Raw genomic sequence first — 19006 nt, 5'->3', positions numbered from 1 at the left:
AAGTGTCATCTTGGGAATTTACTAAACTCAAATCACGGCAGTGATGAGGGCATTCGTATTTTTTTGGAACTCAAAGAAAAAAAATACGAATGAATACACCATCGGTCAAATACGCCTGTTATTTGGTAGAACTCGGTAATTTACTAAAAAGTGTAATTCACAAACACTGCCGGCAATAGCCAAACACTGCTGTGAAACAATACAAATCGTAAAAAAATGCTAAAATAAAACAGACCTGCTTTTTTTTACCGTGTTCTGATAGGCATGCACGGATCCATGAGATCCGTGCATGTTTATCAGTGGGAAGGGGTGGTAAAGTGTTAAATTTGCAGGAAAAAATGCGTGGGGTCCCCCCTCCTAAGCAAAACCAGCCTCGGGCTCTTTGAGCCGGTCCTGGTTGAAAAAATATGGGGGGGAAAATGACAGGGGTTCCCCCATATTTAATCAACCAGCACCGGGCTCTGCGCCTGGTCCTGGTTGCAAAAATACGGGGGTCAAAAAGTGTAGGGGTCCCCCGTATTTTTGAAACCAGCACTAGGCTCCACTAGCCAGGTACATAATGCCACAGCCGGGGGACACTTTTATATTGGTCCCTGCGGCCCTGGCAATACATACCCAACTAGTCACCCCTGGCCGGGGTACCCTGGAGGAGTGGGAACCCCTTAAATCAAGGGGTCCCCCCTCCAGCCACCCAAGGGCCAGGGGTGAAGCCCGAGGCTGCCCCCCCCCATCCAAGGGCGGCGGATGAGGGGCTGATAGCCTTTTTGTAAAGATGTGAATATTGTTTTTAGTAGCAGTACTACAAGTCCCAGCAAGCCTCCCCCGCAAGCTGGTACTTGGAGAACCACAAGTACCAGCAAGCGGTGGAAATTTGGGCCCGCTGGTACCTGTTGTACTACTACTAAAAAAATACCCCAATAAAAACAGGAGACACACACCTTGAAAGTATAAGTTTATTACATACATGCACACCGCCAAACATACATACTTACCTATGTTCACACGAGGGTCGGTCCTCTTCTCCATGTAGAATCCATGGGGTACCTGTTGGAAAAATTATACTCACATAATCCAGTGTAGATCGGTCCTCTTCTGTTCTTTGTATAATCCACGTACTTTGCAAAATAAAAAAACGAACACCCGACCACGCACTGAAAGGGGCCCCATGTTTTCACATGGGACCCCTTTCCCCGACTGCCAGGACCCCCCCCCTGACTCCTGTCTAAGAGGGTTTCTTCAGCCAATCAGGGAGCGCCATGTCGTGGCACCCTCCTGATTGGCTGTGTGCTCCTGTAGTGTCTGTCAGGCAGCACACGGCAGTGATACAATGTAGCGCCTATGCGCTCCATTGTAACCAATGGTGGGAACTTTGCGGACAGCGGTGAGGTTACTTTCGGTCAACCGCTGTCCGCAAAGTTCCCACCATTGGTTACAATGGAGCGCATAGGCGCTACATTGTATCACTGCCGTGTGCTGCCTGACAGACACTACAGGAGCACACAGCCAATCAGGAGGGTGCCACGACGTGGCGCTCCCTGATTCGCTGAAGGAACCCTCTTAGACAGAAGTCAGGGGGGGTCCTGGCAGTCGGGGGAAAGGGGTCCCATGTGAAAACATGGGGCCCCTTTCAGTGCGTGGTCGGGTGTTCGTTTTTTTATTTTGCAAAGTACGTGGATTATACAAAGAACAGAAGAGGACCGATCTACACTGGATTATGTGAGTATAATTTTTCCAACAGGTACCCCATGGATTCTACAATGAGAAGAGGACCGACCCTCGTGTGAACATAGGTAAGTATGTATGTTTGGCGGTGTGCATGTATGTAATAAACTTATACTTTCAAGGTGTGTGTCTCCTGTTTTTATTGGGGTATTTTTTTAGTAGTAGTACAACAGGTACCAGCGGGCCCGGTTTTCCACCGCATGCTGGTACTTGTGGTTCTCCAAGTACCAGCTTGCGGGGGAGGCTTGCTGGGACTTGTAGTACTGCTACTAAAAACAATATTCACATCTTTACAAAAAGGCTATCAGCCCCCCATCCGCCGCCCTTGGATGGGGGGGACAGCCTCGGGCTTCACCCCTGGCCCTTGGGTGGCTGGAGGGGGGACCCCTTGATTTAAGGGATTCCCACTCCTCCAGGGTACCCCGGCCAGGGGTGACTAGTTGGGTATGTAATGCCAGGGCCGCAGGGACCAATATAAAAGTGTCCCCCGGCTGTGGCATTATGTACCTGGCTAGTGGAGCCCGGTGCTGGTTTCAAAAATACGGGGGACCCCTACGCTTTTTGTCCCCCATATTTTTGGAACCAGGACCAGGCGCAGAGCCCGGTGCTGGTTGATTAAATATGGGGGAACCCCTGTCATTTTTCCCCCCATATTTTTTCAACCAGGACCGGCTCAAAGAGCCCGAGGCTGGTTTTGTTTAGGAGGGGGGACCCCACGCATTTCACGCATTTTTTTTTAACAATGTTTTTTTTTTTTACGAAAGGTGCACAATGAAGCCCAGCACGGATCTCACAGATCCGTCCGAGATTCATTGTGTTAATGTCGGCAGTGTTTTATAATTCACTCCCGTAAAACACTGCCAAAAAATACGAATGACATCGACATCGGAAAATACGAAAATGCAGAATACGATAGCTTAGTAAATTAGTCGTAATAAATTCAAAAAGTTGCAATTTTACACTTTCGATGTCATTCGTGTTTGAACTTTAACCTCATTCGGAAAAATACGAATTTTAGTAAATATACCCCAGTGTTTGTTCCCAGAGTGTAAGTGATATGTGTGGCAAGTTTGGTGTAAATTGCTCCAGGCATTCCACAGTTATGCTGACTGCTGAAAAACTCTGTGCTGCTGCCTCACCCCTAGGGGTGTCTTACCCCCACAGTGTTTGTTCCCAGCTTGCAAGTCATATGTGAACCAAGTTTGTTGTAAATGGGTCCAGGCATTCGGGAGTTATGCTGTCTCCTGACATACTTTGTGCTGCTGTCCCACCCCTAGGGGTGTCTAACCCCCACATAGTTTGTTTGCAGATTGTAAGTCAGATGTGTACTAAGTTTGTTAAATTGCTGCAGGCATTCCAGAGTTATGCTGTCTGCTGAAATACTCAGTGCTGCTGCCTCACCCCTAGGGGTGCTAGGGGTCTCTTCCTCCCACAGTGTTTGTTCCCAAATTGTAAGGCATATGTGTACCAAGTTTTGAGTACATTGCTCCAGCAATTCCGGAGTTATGCTGTCTCCTGATATACTCTGTGCTGCTGTCTGCCACCCTAGGGGTGTTAGGGATGTCTAATTGTTTTAGTTGCTTCCGTCATGTTTTAATGAGCTTGTATGTAAAATTTCACGATTGTCGCTTGTAAACTGGATTTGTATAGAAAGACAGAATGATGGATTTTCGCTTTTATATAGTAGATACACTTAGAGTTTACTTTGATATGTGACTGTCATACTTGGCAACATTTTATAACAAGTTCCAGGGATGCTTGGTGGCTGAGCCCAGTGCATGGTGGAATGTCATGTGTGGATCTGTCTAGGAGGTCCTTGGTGCACTACAACTCCCATCGTGTCATGTTTACTGGACTTCATTATGTGATGATTTGTTTTTAATACATGTTAATTATAGAGATGAGCGCCTGAAATTTTTCGGGTTTTGTGTTTTGGTTTTGGGTTCGGTTCCGCGGCCGTGTTTTGGGTTCGAACGCGTTTTGGCAAAACCTCACCGAATTATTTTTGTCGGATTCGGGTGTGTTTTGGATTCGGGTGTTTTTTTCCAAAAACACTAAAAAACAGCTTAAATCATAGAATTTGGGGGTCATTTTGATCCCAAAGTATTATTAACCTCAAAAACCATAATTTACACTCATTTTCAGTCTATTCTGAATACCTCACACCTCACAATATTATTTTTAGTCCTAAAATTTGCACCGAGGTCGCTGTGTGAGTAAGATAAGCGACCCTAGTGGCCGACACAAACACCGGGCCCATCTAGGAGTGGCACTGCAGTGTCACGCAGGATGTCCCTTCCAAAAAACCCTCCCCAAACAGCACATGACGCAAAGAAAAAAAGAGGCGCAATGAGGTAGCTGTGTGAGTAAGATTAGCGACCCTAGTGGCCGACACAAACACCGGGCCCATCTAGGAGAGGCACTGCAGTGTCACGCAGGATGTCCCTTCCAAAAAACCCTCCCCAAACAGCACATGACGCAAAGAAAAAAAGAGGCTTTTTACTGATATTTGGTGTTTTGGATTTGACATGCTCTGTACTATGACATTGGGCATCGGCCTTGGCAGACGACGTTGCTGGCATTTCATCGTCTCGGCCATGACTAGTGGCAGCAGCTTCAGCACGAGGTGGAAGTGGATCTTGATCTTTCCCTAATTTTGGAACCTCAACTTTTTTGTTCTCCATATTTTATAGGCAGAACTAAAAGGCACCTCAGGTAAACAATGGAGATGGATGGATTGGATACTAGTATACAATTATGGACGGACTGCCACGGTTAGGTGGTATAAAAAAACCACGGTTAGGTGGTATATATTGTAATACAATTATGGATGGACGGACTGCCTGCCGAGTGCCGACACAGAGGTAGCCACAGCCGTGAACTACCGCACTGTACACTGGTTGATAAAGAGATAGTAGTATACTCGTAACAACTAGTATGACTGACTATGACGGTATAAAGAATGAAAAAAAAAACACGGTTAGGTGGTATATATTGTAATACAATTATGGATGGACGGACTGCCTGCCGAGTTCCGACACAGAGGTAGCCACAGCCGTGAACTACCGCACTGTACACTGGTTGATAAAGAGATAGTAGTATACTCGTAACAACTAGTATGACTGACTATGACGGTATAAAGAATGAAAAAAAAACCACGGTTAGGTGGTATATATTATAATACAATTATGGATGGACGGACTGCCTGCCGACTGCCGACACAGAGGTAGCCACAGCCGTGAACTACCGCACTGTACACTGGTTGATAAAGAGATAGTAGTATACTCGTAACAACTAGTATGACACTATGACGGTATAAAGAATGAAAAAAAAACCACGGTTAGGTGGTATATATTATAATACAATTATGGATGGACGGACTGCCTGCCGACTGCCGACACAGAGGTAGCCACAGCCGTGAACTACCGCACTGTACACTGGTTGATAAAGAGATAGTAGTATACTCGTAACAACTAGTATGACTATGACGACGGTATAAAGAAAGAAAAAAAAATACCACGGTTAGGTGGTATATAATTATACAATTATGGATGGACGGACTGCCTGCCGAGTGCCGACTGCCGACACAGAGGTAGCCACAGCCGTGAACTACCGCACTGTACTGTGTCTGCTGCTAATATAGACTGGTTGATAAAGAGATAGTATACAACAATATACTACTATACTGGTGGTCAGGCACTGGTCACCACTAGTCACACTGGCAGTGGCACTCCTGCAGCAAAAGTGTGCACTGTTTAATTTTAAATTAATATAATATTATGTACTCCTGGCTCCTGCTATAACAACCTGCAGTGCTCCCCAGTCTCCCCCACAATTATTATAAGCTTTTATACATTGATGTGCAGCACACTGGGCTGAGCTGAGTGCACACAGACTGAGTCACACTGTGTGACTGCTGTGTATCGTTTTTTTCAGGCAGAGAACGGATATAGCAGAGAACGGATATATTAAATAAAAGTTAACTTAACAACAACTGCACTGGTCACTGTGGTAAACTCTGTCTGCACAATCTCTCTCTCTTTCTCTCTCTTCTAATCTATTCTAATGGAGAGGACGCCAGCCACGTCCTCTCCCTATCAATCTCAATGCACGTGTGAAAATGGCGGCGACGCGCGGCTCCTTATATAGAATCCGAGTCTCGCGAGAATCCGACAGCGTCATGATGACGTTCGGGCGCGCTCGGGTTAACCGAGCAAGGCGGGAAGATCCGAGTCGCTCGGACCCGTGAAAAAAAAAGTGAAGTTCGTGCGGGTTCGGATTCAAAGAAACCGAACCCGCTCATCTCTAGTTAATTACTCATGTTCCATTAATTTTCATTTATACCACTTAATGTGCACATAACACAGTGTTTATAGGACCTAATTCAGACCTGATCGCTCGCTAGCGTTTTTTTCAGCACTGCCATCAGGTCAGAACTGCGCATGCATATGCACCGCAATGTGCAGGTACGTCGCACAGGTACAAGGCGGTTCGTTGCTCTGCGATGGATTTGTGCAAAGAATCCATTCGCATGGGCGATCGCAAGGAGATTGACAGGAAGAAGGCATTTGTGGGTCTCAACTGACCGTTTTTTGGGAGTGGTTGGAAAAACGCAGGCATTCCCAAGCGTTTGCAGGGCGGGTTTCTGACATGAATTCCGGTCCTGAACAGCTTGAAATGATCGCAGCGGAGTAAGTCCTGGGCTACTCAGAAACTGCACAAAATCTTTTTGTACCTCTAGGCTGCACATGCGATCGCACACTTGCACAGCTAAAATGCACTCCCCGGTGGGTGGCGACTATGTGAACGCAGGCCTGCAAAAAACAGCTAGCGAGCGACCAGGTCTGAGTTGGCCCCATAGATCCTCCAGAAACCCCATGGGGCTGTTTTACTGGTCCACGTCAGGTTTGGCCATCCAAGTGTGAGGTCAAATTGATCAATAATCCTGGGCCGCAGCTCCAGAGGTGGGATGGGCCTGCGTGTGGCCAGCTGTACAGTGGAGACATTGGATAACAGCCCATGTCCTCTCATGCTTTACTGTGTTTAGTTGCAAAATAGGTGGTGGTGGTGGTGGGTGTTTGGTAGGCTAAAGCACTGGGGCTCGTTACAAATACTGGAGTCTATTTACTAAGCCTTGGAGAGAGATAAAGTGGACGGAGATAAGTACCAGCCAATCAGCTGCTAACTGTCATATTATAGGCTGGGTTTGAAAAATGACAGGAGCTGATAGGCTGGTACTTTATCTCCATCCACTTTATCTCTCTCCAAGGCTTAGTAAATAGACCCCAATGTATGCAGTGGATGTGGGGGTGATGAAATGGTTAAAAATAGATACTTTTTTGCAGGTGAGCTACAGGGCCCAGATATCACACACTTACCAAGTTCTTGGCTGCCAGTTGGGAGGGGTATGGCGCAACCATGTGGGCAGTGCAGGGGCATGACAGCAGAATCACATCATCAAGGCACAGTATATAAAGCCACGATTATATCATTGTAAAGCGGGGGAAGGGGCCATGATGATAGGATTCAGCAGGAATAGCGTCATCAGCTCTCCTGGACTGGTCACTTCACACGGGAAGTGGGCATCAGCATGTGGAACTGAGGCGTTACTGAAGATATGCCTACACCTTGGTGCCTGCTATCCCGGAGTCTCCAAGACATTGCGGGAGAATAGGCAAGTACCATATGTTCTATCATGCGTTGGGATCGTGTAACCGGCGGTTGGGATCCCAGCGGTCAGCATCCTGATGCCGGGATCCTGGCCGCCAGATTGCCTGTGGGGGTACAAGTGCAACAGAGCCCCATGCGGGCTCGCCAAGGGCGTAGCTACCATAGGTGCAGGGAGTGCAGCTGCTATGGGGCCCAGAGCTGAAAGGGACCACCTTCCCTGTCACAGTTACATGTGTTATATACAGGGTATAACTACCATAGGTGCAGGGAGTGCAGATGCTATGGGACCCAGAGCTGAGAGAGGCCACCTTCCCTGTCACAGTTACATGTGTTATATACAGGGTGTAGCTACCATAGATGCAGGGAGTGCAGATGCTATGGGACCCAGAGCTGAGAGAGGCCACCTTCCCTGTCACAGTTACATGTGTTATATATACAGGGTATAACTACCATAGATGCAGGGAGTGCAGCTGCTATTGGGCCCAGTGCTGAGAGAGGCCACCTTCCCTGTCACAGTTACATGTGTTATATACAGGGTGTAGCTACCATAGATGCAGGGAGTGCAGCTGCTATGCAGAGCTGAGAGGGGCCACCTTCCCTGTCACAGTTACATGTGTTATATACAAGGGTGTAGCTACCATAGGTGCACGGAGTGCAGCTACCATGGGCGGATTGGCCCACCAGGACACTGACAAAGCTAAATATTTATCTTATATAATACCCTTTATGAGGTCTAAGAACACTGTACGCTATCTACGTATGAAGTACCGTAAGGGTACGCACGTTGCGTAACAATCGCTTAGCCGTAGTCGAGACGCTCAAGCGTCACGTTCGCTCACGGCCAAGAGATCACTGGCAGGCACGCTATTGGCTGCTGACTAACGTAATGATTCGCTATAGCGTAGCGGACGCTCGGGACCACGAGGAGATCACCAGCGGCGCTGACGCTCACAATGTTAAACCTTTATGTCTAAACCATAAACAATGAAATATGCTGTAAAACCTTAGTGTAGAGATAGGGTGTAGATGCAACCTAGTGTAACCTTATTAACTTAAAAGCTGTTTGAGCGTCACCGACGCTCTGAGAATACTAGACACTATAAGAAATACACAGATACCTGGGCTTAGGGTCCAACGCCTAATATGTATATATTTTGAATGATAAACTTGCAAAAGAATTAATACAAATACAAATCATACACTACAATATAACATAGACTACCTAACCAGCTAACTACACAGGAAATATAATACAATTACTATTTAAAGGAAAATAAGAGAGAAAGAGGAGAAGGGAGAGAGAGAGAGAAATTGGCCCACAATAACAAGAAGATCAATATAGTTGCGGAGAAACACTTACGCACAAGGGGAAACGATCGCATGCGCCTCGATATCCAGCTCCCGATTATCAGCAATGAGAACCGTTGAAGAGAGTGAACTGGATATGGTCGGCTTGCCTATTTATGCCCCACACACAATACAATTCAAGGGTCCCTACAATCTCATTGTTCATTGGACACAGGAATTCGGCTTCGCATTATAACAAAAGGTCATAGGTTGATTCATACAGGTGGGCTGTGACTGCTTCCAACTGTTCAGGTGGGTGGGACACTGAGTTTCCCGCCGCATGACTAAATAAGAACAAATAATAGTAAATGGACATAAACTTCTTATGTCCATAACTATTCGCACGAGCGATTAATCCGCTCCAAACCAACACCGGAATATTGCTATTTAAATACTCTTCCGATGGGTACCAAACACCACTGTATGACCCCTGTTAGACCCTTCGTACAATACAAAGAGGGATCTCTCTGTTCAGGAACATGCTATGTTAACTAAACTTTCAGAATCTATCAAAGGGACCATGATCTACAAAATACATTATATAGTGAAAATATGTAACGATTGAGTCGCACGCTACGATCACATAAACTCTACCGTAAATACGCATACCGTGCGCCTGCGGGTGCCCGCGACTGTGAGTATGCGCACGTACGGGAGAGCGCACGCATGCGCAGCACGGACCTGTGTGAGGTGCAAATATGGTAGTGTGCATAGAGATATTTTTCTGACTTTGACAGTCCACCCTTTGGCAGTCAATAATAACTGCCACCTTCTAAAACATTTCAAAAGAGAAAAATATATGTCAGGGGTTAATACATTTACATGGTTGGGTAGGGGAGGAGAGGAGAAGGTAGGAAAAGGGTATGACCTAGTGAGATAGCAGAAGCATGTGTGTATGAATCTGCGCTTGGGGGTCATGTATCATCGTGCCGTACGTGTTTTAACTCAAGCTTCGAGGTATTGCGAAGTATACATTTGAATTCCTTCTTATCCCGTGGTACGGGTCTGTGGATGGGCTGTCAAACTTTACCGAGCTCTTTTCGGCTTTGGTTGTAACAAAATGGGGGAGCACATTTTAGTTGATGATACATGAATGGGGGAGATATGTGATTGCTGATATCTGTGCCTGTATTCCCTATCGACTATGTGTGTCATTACCTGAGGGTTGTAGAAATGAAGAAAATACATAATTACGGTAAATGCGGTGGTATTCTATGTCAGGTAAATGTACATTCGTCGATTGAGGTCTTGTTTGGTGTCTGTTGAATGCAGTCTTCTTTGTGCTTTTGCCCATAAGGTGCGAGCAAAAGCTGTCAATGTCCATAGATTTACAAAAGTGTTGGGCTAGCGTAATTTTAAAATTTCTAGGGAAACTGGGGATCCATGGCATAGTTCATCAAAAATCTGTGTATCAGGTTGTCAAAACTTCTTCTTTAATCCCTCTGTTGTCTGTATATCGGCTCATCAAATTCCTCGTCCAAGTGGGTCTTTTTACCTTGGAGGAAACGGAAAAACAGGTGAAAGAAACGGACCGTAGAAATCGCATTTTCATCACATCATTGTTTCTACATTTGGGTCATAAATCAAGTCCATTGGAATTACAGTTTCCTCGCTCCTTAAACTCATTACCCTAGTACGACGATTGCACCTCATTAAAGCCTGACCGCATCTAAATATCAAACCAATCGTTATGATAACACCTAAGATACATAGGAGAAACTTCCCAACATCCATTATGACTCCTTGAGCCCAGTCTCCTAAACCAGAGAACCAATTTCGCGGGTTCAACCATGACACCCAACCAGTCAGCTCATTACCTACAGCAGCAAGAGTGAGATTGTGTCTCCTGCGAAATTCCCACTTCAGTTGGAGAATATCATCCATCTTTTGGTCTATGACCTCGACCGGGTCCTCGGTGCTATTCGTAATATATGTGCAACATTTCACACCGTATTGTGTTGCCAGTGTGACACAATATCCGCCTGTCACTGCTGTGAGGTAATTAAGAACCATTCTATGCTGTACCAGTTCTGTTTTATAAGCCTGAAGTTCTCTTCCAGTATACCTAAACGTGTCATCATACATTTCAGTGATATTATCTAACAAATTGGCGAGCGCAGATATGTATTTATAATTCAACACTCCTCTAGCGGTGCGAGTGATGTCTAACGCGATTAGAAACTGAATCCCGGTGGATTCATGGATCATGTCAGAGGCCGGATGCGCTGTTCTTTCTATCAGGTGTCGTTTAACTACGTGCTCGTAATGGGTGTGAGTATAAGGAGTTTGGGCAACACGGTGTATGTCTTTCATTTTGTCATGTGATACAGTCATTACTTCAGGCAGTACTTTTCCAATATAACACAATCCTTCAGAGTTTGGGGCAAGCCACTTATACGCCTTTCTCCCGCATATGAAATATGCATCATCGGGGAGAACATATGGGACGGAGTAGGACATAACCATATTACACACCTTCCATGTGAAATCTCCTAACCCTAATTCTTCCATCTGCTTAGTACACGTATCAGGTTGTACGATATGTGCACAGTATCCTGGTGATACCTCTCCAACTCTCGTAATCCTATTTCCTAAGGTATACCTATACCGGAAAGATTTTCCTCTACTGGCTATGTGGCGTATAAGCTCTGTATCTGTAGGCATTCTATCTGCTCTATGTGAAAAGGTCATGGTTTGATTACTCCATGACACTTCCCAATTTCCCGGCTTTCGGGGATTGGAGATGTTAAAACATAATAGGGACCTATCCACATGGTATTGGTGGAGCTTCAAACTAGGAGGGCTGGAGATATTAAACCTCCTGTCCACCGGTCTCCCACCACTTAACTCAAGTACCTCCCCTAACGTTAAAGGAAATGGTACTAGCCCTGATTTGCTATGACCTTGAGGTACTTGAGAGCATACCCAACAATCTGTTTTATTTAACACTTTACCCACTAAGGAGTGATAGTCACTCAATGGATGCCGGTCCATATGGATATTAAAACTGGATTGGCATTTCTTTATGCACCCATCATCAATGACATTGTTACAGAGCCGACAGATACAGTTTTCTTCAGCTAACAATCCTTCACAATTCCTTCTATGGTCAATGCTATCGGATCGTTTTCTGATACTCGCCTTTGCTTGTTGATTATGTTGTTCTTGGAAAACTACGCCTCCATCTCTGTCATCAGAACCCATTCCAGAACCTCTCTCGACCTCCATGGTACTCTCGCCGGAACAGACTGCTCTGGTCAACATCATGGTCAACAGGAAAATCCGGATCACAGTCTCTTGGGGCAAGTCCATCTTGTGGGAGGAAACGGAGAAGAATGAGAAGGGGGAAAAAAATAATTTGAGGGAGAGGGGATGGGAAGTTGGAGAAAACAATAAAAGGGAACAGGGGATCGACAACTGCTTTTGGTCTTGTGATTTTCAATGCTCAGGTGCCGCCTCAATCTTCCTGGAACAGACACTCCAGTGATACAACCTCTACCGTCTGTTCCTTATCACAGGACCTCTCTGGATCAGCAACCTTTTTACAGTGGGACGAATGAACCCAAGTCTCTCTCTGAGCAACCTTCAATGCTGTAGTGCTAGTCAATAAGACCTGGTATGGTCCTTCCCATCTGTCAATAAGGCAACCTGAGCGTAGAAAATTCCGTATCATTACATAATCCCCAGGTTCAATGTCATGACAATTACTATCTGGTAAATCAGGAATCACTAACTTCAGATTATCATTTTGATTCCTCAACTGTTTACTCATGTTAATCAAGTATTTTACAGTCACTTCATTGTTACACTTCAAATCATCCTGAGGGTTAATCATAACATGCGGTTGTCGACCAAACAAGATTTCAAAGGGAGACAGATTAAGAGGGGACCTGGGAGTGGTTCTGATGCTGTACAGTACAATGGGTAAAGCTTCTGGCCATGTCAATCCTGTCTCTGCCATCACTTTACTCAGTTTATTTTTAATAGTGCTGTTCACTCTTTCCACTTTCGCACTCGCCTGTGGACGGTATGGAGTGTGCAGCTTGCTATCAATTCCCATCAATTTACACATTCCTTGAAAGACATCACCTGTAAAATGGGTACCCCTATCACTTTCGATAATTCTAGGGATACCATATCTACATACAAATTCCTGCACAATTTTCTTAGCAGTAAACATAGCGGTATTTGTGGCCGCCGGAAATGCTTCGACCCAATTTGAGAAAACATCTATACAAACAAGTACATATTTCAAATTTCGACAAGGGGGTAATTGAATAAAGTCAATCTGTATTACCTGGAAAGGGCCGCCGGCAGGTGGGATATGAGATGGTTCTGTAGGTATTGCCTTTCCGATGTTCTTTCTCAGACAGGTAAGGCATGACATTGCCCTTTTACTCGCATGAGAAGAAAATCCTGGGGCACACCAATATGCTCTTACCAACTTGCACATCCCTTCCTTGCCCAGATGAGTCAGCCCGTGAGCTGCCTCAGCTAAGCATGGAAGGTATGCTTTGGGGGCCACTGGTTTACCGTGTCCATCCGTCCAGAGTCCTGAGGACTCCTGACCATATCCCTTTGCCTTCCAGACTGCCTTTTCCTGTGTGGAACACAAATTTTGCATCTCACACAACTTCTGTGTGTTGATGGTATTAAATACCATCAGTTGTGTGGTGTCTGTCTGTCTGGGGGTAGCAGCTGCTAATTTAGCAGCTTCGTCTGCTCGGCTGTTACCAAGTGATACTGGGTCTTGGCTATATGTGTGTGCTTTACATTTGATAACAGCCACTCTATCGGGTTCCTGTATCGCTGTTAGAAGCCTTTTTATGTGAGCTGCATGCGCTACCGGTGTACCAGCTGCCGTCATGAAATTTCTGAGGCGCCATAGGGCTCCGAAATCATGGACTACCCCGAATGCGTATCTAGAGTCGGTGTAGATATTGGCTGATTTGCCCTTAGCCAATTCACATGCTCTGGTTAGGGCGACCAGTTCAGCAACCTGGGCTGAGTGAGGTGGGCCTAGCGGTTCCGCTTCTATGGTGCCTTGGTCATCTACGACTGCGTATCCAGTACACAAGTCTCCCGAGTCTGACTGTCTATGACAACTACCGTCCGTGTAGAACGTAAGTTCTACGTCTTCCAGTGGGTTGTCACTGATGTCAGGCCTTGCGGTAACATTTTGGGTCAAATATTCCATACAATCATGAGTGTCTTCCTTTGTGTTAAATTCTCCTTCCCCACCACTCTCATCCTCCACCCTTTGTGCCTGTCCAGGCACACCTGGGAGATATGTTGCAGGATTTAATGCACTGCATCTCCTTATGGTGATGTTTACGGGGGCCATTAGTGCCAATTCCCATCTTGTAAACCGCGCTGATGAGACGTGTCTGGTTTGGGCAGAATTCAACAAGGCTGACACTGCATGTGGTGTATGAATTGTGAGGTTGTGACCTAGCACGACGTCTTCGCTTTTTGTTACTAGCAATGCTATCGCAGCAACGCTTCGCAAGCATGTTGGGAGGGATCGCGCTACCGTATCTAGCTGAGCGCTGTAATATGCTACCGGCCTGCTGGCATCACCGTGCTTTTGGGTTAGTACGCCTGCCGCGCAACCAGCACTTTCTGTTCCGTATAGTTCAAAGGGTTTCCCATAGTCAGGCATACCTAATGCTGGTGCCTGCGTTAGGCACTGTTTAAGTCTCTCAAATGCTGTCTCAGACTCGTCTGTATGCGAAATCCGATCAGGTTTGTTTGAGGAGACCATCTCCTGCAAGGGTAACGCTAGGATGGAAAACCCTGGGATCCAGTTACGACAATACCCACACATTCCTAAAAATGTTCTGATCTGTTGCTGGGTTTGTGGCAGAGTCATGTCTCTAATTGCTTGAATTCTATCAGCGGTCAGGTGTCTCAGTCCTTGTGTTAAACAGTGTCCCAAATATTTTACCTTAGTTTGGCATAATTGCAACTTGTCTTTGGAAACCTTGTGTCCTGTGTCTGAAAGATGAAACAGGAGCTGTTTCGTATCCTTCAGGGATGCTTCCAATGAATCAGAACACAGTAGTAGATCATCCACGTACTGTATTAATACTGATCCACTCACTGGTTGGAAAGACTGTAAACAATCATGCAAAGCCTGAGAAAATATACTTGGACTATCTATGAATCCTTGTGGTAATCGAGTCCATGTGTATTGGACTCCTCTGTATGTAAATGCAAACAAATATTGACTGTCAGGGTGCAGAGGTACCAAAAAGAAAGCGGAGCAGAGGTCAATAACAGTGAAAAATTTCGCAGTGGGAGGGATTTGCATTAAGATGACAGCTGGATTTGGCACTACGGGGAACTGACTCTCAACTATTTTGTTCCATTTAACTACGGCTGGGAAATACTCTTTTAACTGTAAGCTTATTCTTTTTACATTGTCTTTGTTGTACACATCTGTAAGAGGTACATCCTGATCTAATCCACAGTCAGCTAAAAATTGAGCTGCGTCGACATTGGAGGGTAAACATGCTCTCAGCAATATCTGCCAGTCTTTATTGTTGGGCTCTAACGTGTTACCTAGGTCTCTGATGTATTTTTGGCTGGCAACTAAGTCTTTTCTAGGGTCAGGGAATTCCGACACTATGGTCCTTAATTCCATTCGGGAAAATGGGCTGTACATGGCAATGTTCCTAACAGGAGTGACTCCTGAAGTGTCTGTTTTCCCATTTGGAACTACTATTACCTTAACAGGATTAACTCTAACAACCTCATCCTGTGTAGATTCTACAGGCTGTGGTGAAATGGTTTCAGCATAGTGTATGGTGCCGTACTTACCCGTTGATACGACCTCACCTATCCCTCCGCTAGGGGCTTTCGTTACTAATCTCGGGGGTTGAGCTGTGCCTACAGTGGTCTCTGCTATGGTGGCTGCTAGAGAGAGCGCTGAAATTGTTGCCGATTCGTCCTCTTGATCACACTCCTGAGGAAAGTTCAAAACAGGGTACAACTTGCACGGGTTAATACTTGCATTGGTTAATTGGTTAACATTATCTTTAACATTTACACAGTTGCTAAGTGTTTGTTTGTTACACCTTAATGCGTCATTCTCTCCCATTCATCACATAAAGCTTCTGTGTGACTTCCGAATTTCTCACACATTACGTATCTTGCCGACCCGACTGGTCGGTTCACTGAATCAACCCGAACCGAGGTAGATCGCCCCCTACCTGAACAAGTGGCCCCCATAGTTCGAAGGTGTTGCTTTATTCAACCAACCCTTACGCAAACCAAAATGTTCAAAATAGGCTGACGGTGGCGGTTTACCGAGTACCCCACTCACTCGCCCACGCCGACCAATACGACCTGATCACACCGATATGGTGCTGGTGTACTCGACCTAGGGCCCCTGCGACCTGAACCTCTATTTACTGGAACCTGTGAGGGTGATCCGAAGAACACTTACTCTTTCCAGTAACTATTGGTTGTTGGATAGTTCCTGAGTGAGCAGCGAACCTCCCTTAAAATAAAAAAAATTACACAAATCACGTTAGAATGTACAAATAGCGTTTATGACCTTCGTACACAAATAGTACCGGTCAGGTTTACTAATGTACACAATTACGTGCGGTACAATCGTTCAGCACATAAGCAACTAATCTTATGTACGGAGCGACCAGTGGAATCGAAAATTGCGGCTGCGAATTCCTTCAGCCAGAGCTTGTATGGCCTATATGGGTGTTGCACCAACCCTTTCTTGGTGTTGTGCCTGTGGACTGTATAGCGGACTTCCTTGTCTGCTGTACCTGAACCTGCTGGTCTGCTATGACCTCCTGGTCTGTTACAGTATGACCTCCTGGTCTGCTACACTCTAATGCTCAAATTGTATGTTTTAACCAGGGATGCCTCCCTAGCCACCATGTACGTCACTTACACGCATGTACCTCACGAGAACTCGACTTTTCTTGTGGTTCAACCTCAAAAATTGTAAAAACAAACACTCACTCACCACATATACACTTTTGTTTCTATTTCTATTTCTGCGCAGAAATTTTCTTCAGACCAGATGTGTTACAAATTATGAGAAGGATCTATTAATTTAAAATTTGAATGTTAAAATAGATTTGCGCGATTTATCGCCTTGCGTTATTTACCGCGTTGCGCTATTTATCGCGTTGAAAATTTTTTTTAACGCTTGTGATTTGAGTTACGTGGGCGTACCCGTACGCTCCGTTGCGTAATATACGCTGCGTGCGTCGGCCCTTGGATTGCGTACACAAATCTCAGTCCTTTGTTAGAGACACGTGTACGCAAAGCAAAGATCCACCGTAACACAATTTATACGTTTATCAATGTAGATGATCCTTTATCATCTACCACGCACCACACTGACTTCGCCTTGTCTCTCAGGCACAGCTGTGTGTTTGTCTATACTTTAACTATATTACCTTTTTACTCTTAAACTATTAAAATAGCGGCAAATCTCTCTCAGCACGTTTATCAGTTATAAAAAGGCAAACAGAAGAGTGATATACGAAAATACACAAATGAAAAAGAAATTGAGATATATATGTGCGTGCGTGTGTACGCAAGACAGAAAAATAAACAGTTTTAAATGAGACTATCGTTTTGTTCTTACCTCCGGTCCCGGATTCCTTCAGCACCCTTTACTAAGAGAAGCAGACGCTTATCCAAACAGCACTACAAGGAATATGATCTCCCGCCCTTTGCTGCTGGATAATGTCTGCTGAAATTACCTAGTGCAGATATGTGAAGGACGGGCGAGCCGCCAATTGACAAAGCTAAATATTTATCTTATATAATACCCTTTATGAGGTCTAAGAACACTGTACGCTATCTACGTATGAAGTACCGTAAGGGTACGCACGTTGCGTAACAATCGCTTAGCCGTAGTCGAGACGCTCAAGCGTCACGTTCGCTCACGGCCAAGAGATCACTGGCAGGCACGCTATTGGCTGCTGACTAACGTAATGATTCGCTATAGCGTAGCGGACGCTCGGGACCACGAGGAGATCACCAGCGGCGCTGACGCTCACAATGTTAAACCTTTATGTCTAAACCATAAACAATGAAATATGCTGTAAAACCTTAGTGTAGAGATAGGGTGTAGATGCAACCTAGTGTAACCTTATTAACTTAAAAGCTGTTTGAGCGTCACCGACGCTCTGAGAATACTAGACACTATAAGAAATACACAGATACCTGGGCTTAGGGTCCAACGCCTAATATGTATATATTTTGAATGATAAACTTGCAAAAGAATTAATACAAATACAAATCATACACTACAATATAACATAGACTACCTAACCAGCTAACTACACAGGAAATATAATACAATTACTATTTAAAGGAAAATAAGAGAGAAAGAGGAGAAGGGAGAGAGAGAGAGAAATTGGCCCACAATAACAAGAAGATCAATATAGTTGCGGAGAAACACTTACGCACAAGGGGAAACGATCGCATGCGCCTCGATATCCAGCTCCCGATTATCAGCAATGAGAACCGTTGAAGAGAGTGAACTGGATATGGTCGGCTTGCCTATTTATGCCCCACACACAATACAATTCAAGGGTCCCTACAATCTCATTGTTCATTGGACACAGGAATTCGGCTTCGCATTATAACAAAAGGTCATAGGTTGATTCATACAGGTGGGCTGTGACTGCTTCCAACTGTTCAGGTGGGTGGGACACTGAGTTTCCCGCCGCATGACTAAATAAGAACAAATAATAGTAAATGGACATAAACTTCTTATGTCCATAACTATTCGCACGAGCGATTAATCCGCTCCAAACCAACACCGGAATATTGCTATTTAAATACTCTTCCGATGGGTACCAAACACCACTGTATGACCCCTGTTAGACCCTTCGTACAATACAAAGAGGGATCTCTCTGTTCAGGAACATGCTATGTTAACTAAACTTTCAGAATCTATCAAAGGGACCATGATCTACAAAATACATTATATAGTGAAAATATGTAACGATTGAGTCGCACGCTACGATCACATAAACTCTACCGTAAATACGCATACCGTGCGCCTGCGGGTGCCCGCGACTGTGAGTATGCGCACGTACGGGAGAGCGCACGCATGCGCAGCACGGACCTGTGTGAGGTGCAAATATGGTAGTGTGCATAGAGATATTTTTCTGACTTTGACAACACCATGACAGATTCCGATGGGCTGATCCCATATGCCCTTCAGCCAGGCCGATTCACACTCAGGCTGGGCTGGCTCACACTGCTTCCAGTACTT

This window comes from Pseudophryne corroboree, chromosome 4 (assembly GCF_028390025.1).
Source record: "Pseudophryne corroboree isolate aPseCor3 chromosome 4, aPseCor3.hap2, whole genome shotgun sequence".
Lineage (NCBI taxonomy): Eukaryota > Metazoa > Chordata > Amphibia > Anura > Myobatrachidae > Pseudophryne > Pseudophryne corroboree.
This window is presented reverse-complemented; position numbering follows the sequence as displayed.